This window comes from Strix uralensis, chromosome 1 (genome assembly GCF_047716275.1).
Source record: "Strix uralensis isolate ZFMK-TIS-50842 chromosome 1, bStrUra1, whole genome shotgun sequence".
In the NCBI taxonomy this organism is placed as follows: Eukaryota; Metazoa; Chordata; class Aves; order Strigiformes; family Strigidae; genus Strix; species Strix uralensis.
The window spans coordinates 76081450-76087449 of record NC_133972.1 but is presented as its reverse complement, the minus strand read 5'-3'; positions in this window follow the sequence as shown (position 1 = coordinate 76087449).

Sequence of the window (6000 nt, the reverse complement as noted above, 5' to 3'; positions counted from 1 at the left end):
AAAGCCTGTGTAGGTTGAAGAACATCACTAGCAAAATCCCTGAATTACTAACGATAGTTCAGGTCCTTATTTGGCTTTTTCCTCAAAAAGATGTAGCAACATCACCATTTTTGGACTGTACATCTGGAAAGTCAGCTGTCTTTTGCTTCTTTGATACTCAGTTCATCAGAGATCCAAGTGCCCATACTGCAGCTCCTCATGTTTTAGAAAATGAAGCAAAGTCCTTTGTGAAAAAGGCAAAAGATCAGGGGAGACAGGTAATTTGTAGGAAGTACCAAAAGATTATAGGTAACTGTAGGGATTTGGGGATTTGGCCTAAATGAAGAGTAACAAAAATACTGCTATGTAGCAAAGAATATAGCAGCATGCAGACAGAAGGTGATTTAGAGCTGATGAAGCTGGCATGCTCCTGGGGTTTGAGTTCAAGAAATCAAGAGTGCAGGAAAGGACAATCTGAAGCAGGACACTGAGACAGGGAAGATAAGCAGGACAGGGTTTTGTGGACAGAGAGGAACAAGGAGACTGCAGGTAAAGAAATCTGTCACTGTGGAGGGCAGAAGACCATGGTGAAGCCAGAACACTACATTTTCAGATATAAAGCCAGAACATCACATCTTCAGAAACAAGACCATGCTGTGCAGGATATGAGAGGTAACAAAACATGCAGCAGAAGCCATAACTCAGGGTAGGAGAGCTGGATGCTGTGTGGAAGCTGAAGGTGAAGGTTTAATCTGGTGATGGTTGGGTGATAGAATTAACACTGAATTTGCAGAACAGTTTCCCTTATAGCTACTTGTTTAGCAACCTGCAAAACTTTCCAAAAATGCCTTTTCCCACGACTGAAACTTTTCATGTTTGCACTGAAGCAAAAACTATGTGTGCCTATGTGAATGTCTGAGTCTGTTTTGAGGGTATGTTACTCTTATGACAATTTTCATAAGCTGGCCAGAGCTACAAAGAAAAATATCCTTTCACTAAGATACCCATCTTTTTTCCCTTTGAATACATTCGTTTTACTAGAATAAAACACTTTACCAACGTAAATTTTCAGATGCAAATTAACCTTACGTAGGAGAAATGTATTTTGATAGGGCTGCATTGGACATAGAAAATGGAGTTTGCAACTGTGTGCGGAAATAGGGAAAAAGCCCTAAGAAATGGAAATATCACCTTCCACATAGATAATACTTCCTAGTAGGTATCCAATAAGATGGTGGTGAAACTGCAGGGTGTTTCACACAACAGTACTGTATCCCTTTCACAAACAGGCTGGGCAAGAACAGGCTTCAAGGAAAAATGTCCCCCAGTACAATCATAAAGGACTTGAGTCTTTTGAAGAAATCCAGGGGGACAGCACTCAGCTGAAGATCAGCTGCGAGGGTTGTATCTGCACCACCAAAGCAACGTTCTTTCTCTATGGCTGTGACTGGTATTAGATAAAGAAGGTTTTGGCAGCCTGGGGTTGTTAATTTAACATTTGCATAGCCAAGAACAGGAAAAGAAACATATGACAGGGTGCCATTTATTATTAAAAAACACAGCAGTGTATTTGATTTTTGGGGAGTTGCCCTTTATCCTCCTGTCACTTGTTCCTTACCTTTGTTGGTTCCTCTTTCCACAGTCACATGTTCCCCTCTAGCTTGAGGACATGATTTTCAGGATGATTTACAGCTGTGCTGCTGAGTCTATATTCATTAGACCACACTCTTTCTGGGGTGATTCTGCCTCTTTCCATTGCTACAGAGCTCCCTGCCACATAAGAGAAAATGTTTGCAGTCATGACCTTGACTTGAAGGCCATGGCAGTTGATTTTGAGGGAAAGCCTTCTGGTAGGAAGAGGACCTGGGGGGGAAGTGCCAGCACTTGGGCACTTGGGAACGTACCCAAGATCACGGTCTTTTGGGCAACAGCTCCATTGTGGTAATAGACTTGTGTCTCTCTTTTTCCTTCCAGAAGTTTTTTCCACACCTATCATTCCAACCAGTCTCAAATGTCTCCAAGAAAAGGCTGGCAATTATTCTTAAAAACAGAAACAGATAAATCTTCTCTCTCTTCTTTCTTCCTTTTGAAAAGTTCAGGGAAGAAAGACATGGTCCTCTTCTTCCTCCTGTTGCAGCAGAGGGATTGCTCACTCTGAGAACAGAATTGTGGTCATTTACTTCTTCAGCCCCAGAGGAGGTTCAAATGCACGTCTCCCCCAGGGCAGGAGAGCCCTAGCAACAAGGTGGCAAAGCACCACTTTCAGTGTACTAAATATAAAGACCCTGTAACTGCCCTTCAAGAGTAACATGCCTGTTGTCAGCACATTACCCAGACAGGGTGCTCTCAGGACACTTCAGTATTGCTTCACTTTGTGGATCTCAGAGAGGCGGAGGAGGAAGTCAGCTGCTCAAACCACAGCAGAATTGAAGGTATTTTTAAAAATTCCAGTTCATACGATGACATAGGCAAACAGTTTTAAGGTCAAACACGGACAGCTGGTGTGTCAGTTTATCTTCAGGGCTAGTTTGCTGCTGGGCATGTGCTTTCTGCATTGCCCCTTTGGAACTTCAGCTTCTGAAGCAAGAGTTGGGTTGGCTTTGGAGCGGAAGTCCAATTTTTGGCTGTGCCTCTGCCTGGTTTACTTCAGTCATCAATACTGTTTGAATGAGAGTCCTCTATTGACTATTTATAGTTCTAAACAAGGAAAACAAATACTGTCTCTTCAGATGAGCTGCCAATGTCTCTGTAATTCCCGCAGTTGTAGTGCTATGATTGGAATTTGGTGCCAGATGCATGGATTCCTCAGACAAACAGCTTTCTGGCAGGAGAGAGGAAGATCTGGCTCCGGCAAGCCTGTTTATGTTAAAAGCTGCCATGTTGCTGTCTATCATTACCTGCATTGATTTGCTTTGAAGAAGTAGAGAAGCTAGACACCAACTACTGGATAAAAATAGCAATGGCAAACACCTTCACACATATGCACACCTAGTTAATCCCATCGTAACTGTTAAGTGACCCTGAAACGGTAGCTATAGACAAATAACTTTGTTTAGGCACCTCAATAGTAAGAGGAAAGATGAATATATACTGTATTTTTTCTTGTTACCACGGATGGAGATGGTGCCCTTTGTGCTTCTGACAAGGCACGGAAAGAGATATATGTGTGTGTGTGTGTGTGTGTGTAACATTCTCACTGGATGGTGTTGACCAAAGAAAGTTAGATTCTTTCCTGGGGCAGAGTTTATGTGGACAACTGCTAGAAGAAGAAAGGTTGGCTTCAGAGCCTGGATCCCAGAAGCCACTGGTGAAAGAACAGGAGAGTTTTCAGGAATAAAGTGGACAGGCTAAATCAGGTCACTCAGGAGAGGGTCAAAGTGAAGGCAGAGAAAGGCATCAGCAGCTTTGAGAGGCAGATTGATTGCCCTCCCACTCATGTCTCACCCTCCCCCAGCCTCCAAGCAGCTGAAAAGGATTCTGTGTTTTAGTTGGCAAGAAATCAGCAAGTGACCTGTTGTTAAGCTCCGAGAAATCTGGTGTGGTTTGTTTGCTTGGCCTTTTTCTTTAAGGAACTTGAGTGCTATAAAAGTTAGCCGCTGGCCAGCCCCACAAGTCCCCCATCCTGCAGGAACAGGAGGTCACACTGAACCCTGCTCACCACCTCCAAGCACAGGGAAGCACCAGCCCCATTGACTCTTCTGAATCCCTCGCATCCCACCCTCACATGGAGAGGAATGATGATTCCCACTGAGTTTTCAGAGTTGTCACGGTTTGTGTCTTCCCACTACTGCACCAACCAGTGATTCCTTTAGCTGGGGCTCTGAGAGCCCTTCCTCAGCGTTATTTCTGGCGCCTGTTCCTAGCTCACACCACCCTTTGCGGGAAACTAGAAGACTCAGAAACCATGATAGTTTTTACCACCCAGGACTGTTGAAGGTAGTGTTGAACCAAGGGGCTTTACCTTGAAGTTGTGTGATGTTGCAGATGGGGAGGTTTGGCTGTGGCCTGCCTGGAGTGTGCTCCGGTGGGAGCTTCCCTGAGGGGTTACTGGCCCGCAGTGGCTCACCTGCCCCGGCATGCCTCATCTCTTGCCCAGCCCTGTCCTGCCTCTCCCAGACCTCTTCCCACCCAGCCCCTCTTGCTGAGGGCCAGTGGCACTCCCTGCCAGGCTGCCTGTCCCCGGGGCAGCCACAGCCCCAGACCCTGCACCCGGAGCCCCCCAAGAACCCCCTGCGTGGGCTTCCTCCAGCAAAGCTGCGCTCAGGCCCTGCTGCAGAAAGTCCACCTCTCTTGTGGCAGTCTACCCTGGTTGTGGTTTTTTTCCCCTCCACAATTTTGCTGAGATTTCTTATTTTAAACCCATTTGTCAGTTGCTACTTTCTGTTTTAACAGGCTCCTGCTGGCTGAATCCATGGGCACAAAGGCGACTGAAGCACCTACCTGGCACTACAGCATGTTTTCAGTGAAAACAGGGGGGGACGGGACACGGATTCAAGAAAGGTATTTGACCAGGCATTACTGGAGCTAAGATTTGTCAATTTGTAATTTTAACACCCCATGGAAAGTTTGTTGTTTAAAACCGTATACAGGAAATCTGAGCTGTAATTTTCTCCCGTCTTTGATCAACATGCCAGCGTGCTGCTGTGAAGTGAAATTGTGTAGGCTGATGGATGAGAATTTTCCCCCAAGGGCATTGTGTTAGGAACGCAACAGTGCTGATTTAGCAGGGAAATAAATCTTGAAATTTATGAATGCTGCTGTGTATGTGCTTTTATGGCACTTGAGGAAGAAATCAAAATAATTTCAAAATACAGAAGACTTCAGTCTACAGTTCTTTAGCGTTTTGACATTTGTATGTACCTTGAAATGAGCAACAACATGCTGGAGGATAAAGCCAGGCTTTTGTACCAGTTGTAACTTGAAACATCTCAACATCCTGCCTTTGTAGTCCCTCACAGGTTGAGCTCTCCATAAACAGAGATCTTGATGCAGCAAAGGGAGGATGAAAGCCCGGTAGATACCAGCGGAGGGCTGGAAGTTCCCAGCCCTAGTAGTGCAGGTGTAGTTACTGCTACATTTCAGTGTTTTCATAAGAATGTGTCTCCTACAGTTCAAACTCACCACCCTCTCTCCACATGGCCGCTTTTGAATGCCATTCTACCATCAGGAGCTCCAAGGAACGAACAGGGCTCCTGCTCTTGAATTTACCCAGCAAGTCATGCTGTCTCTGAAGGCAAGTTTTTCCCATTTAGGTACTTGTAGCAGAAATTTGAGACTATTGCCTTTTAAAATGACATTGCACACACCCGCTGGGATTACAGCTGCTGCATTGCAACTTTGGAAATAAACGAGAACTGAATTTTCTGTCGGTTTTCTTGCCAAGTTGTACTAGCTTTGGGTAGCAAATATCAGCGTAGGAGCTGGCTTCATTATGAGTGCCTGGTACGCACCAAAACACTGACATAAGGTGTGAGAGGCACCAAATGAAGCTTTGTCATCAATCCTCCTGCTTCTGAGGAAGACGGGTAAAGGACACAGACTCCAATTGTTCCCACAAACTATTCTGTTGTGGTTGTTTGGGTTGTTTTTTTTTGTTTTAGGGTTTTGTTTTTTCTCCACTGCCGTCGATTACAACACTCAGACAAAAGTTTCTTAGGAGAAAGAACAGCACTTTGGCAAACAAGACCTCTTTCCGCAGTGACCTCTTTCCGCAGTATGGCTCCAGGGCATGGGCATGTGGAGTTCAAAGTTTCCTATTGTTTCTTTCACACTCTTCACAGCACTTGGCAGCTCACGTGGACTGGACACAGTACTTAGAAGAAACAGTGTGCTGGAACCGCAGGCATTGAGCAACACATACAGCAGCAGTTCTGGATGGTTAAGCAAAACTTTTCTAGCATGGCATGGTCAACTACACTTCAAACAATACTTCTGAAGAAAGCTGGCTGTGAATAAATCCAAGCTGTTCTTACATTGTTTTGCATCCTATTTGATCTTACATATAAAGCAAGCGAGGCTTTT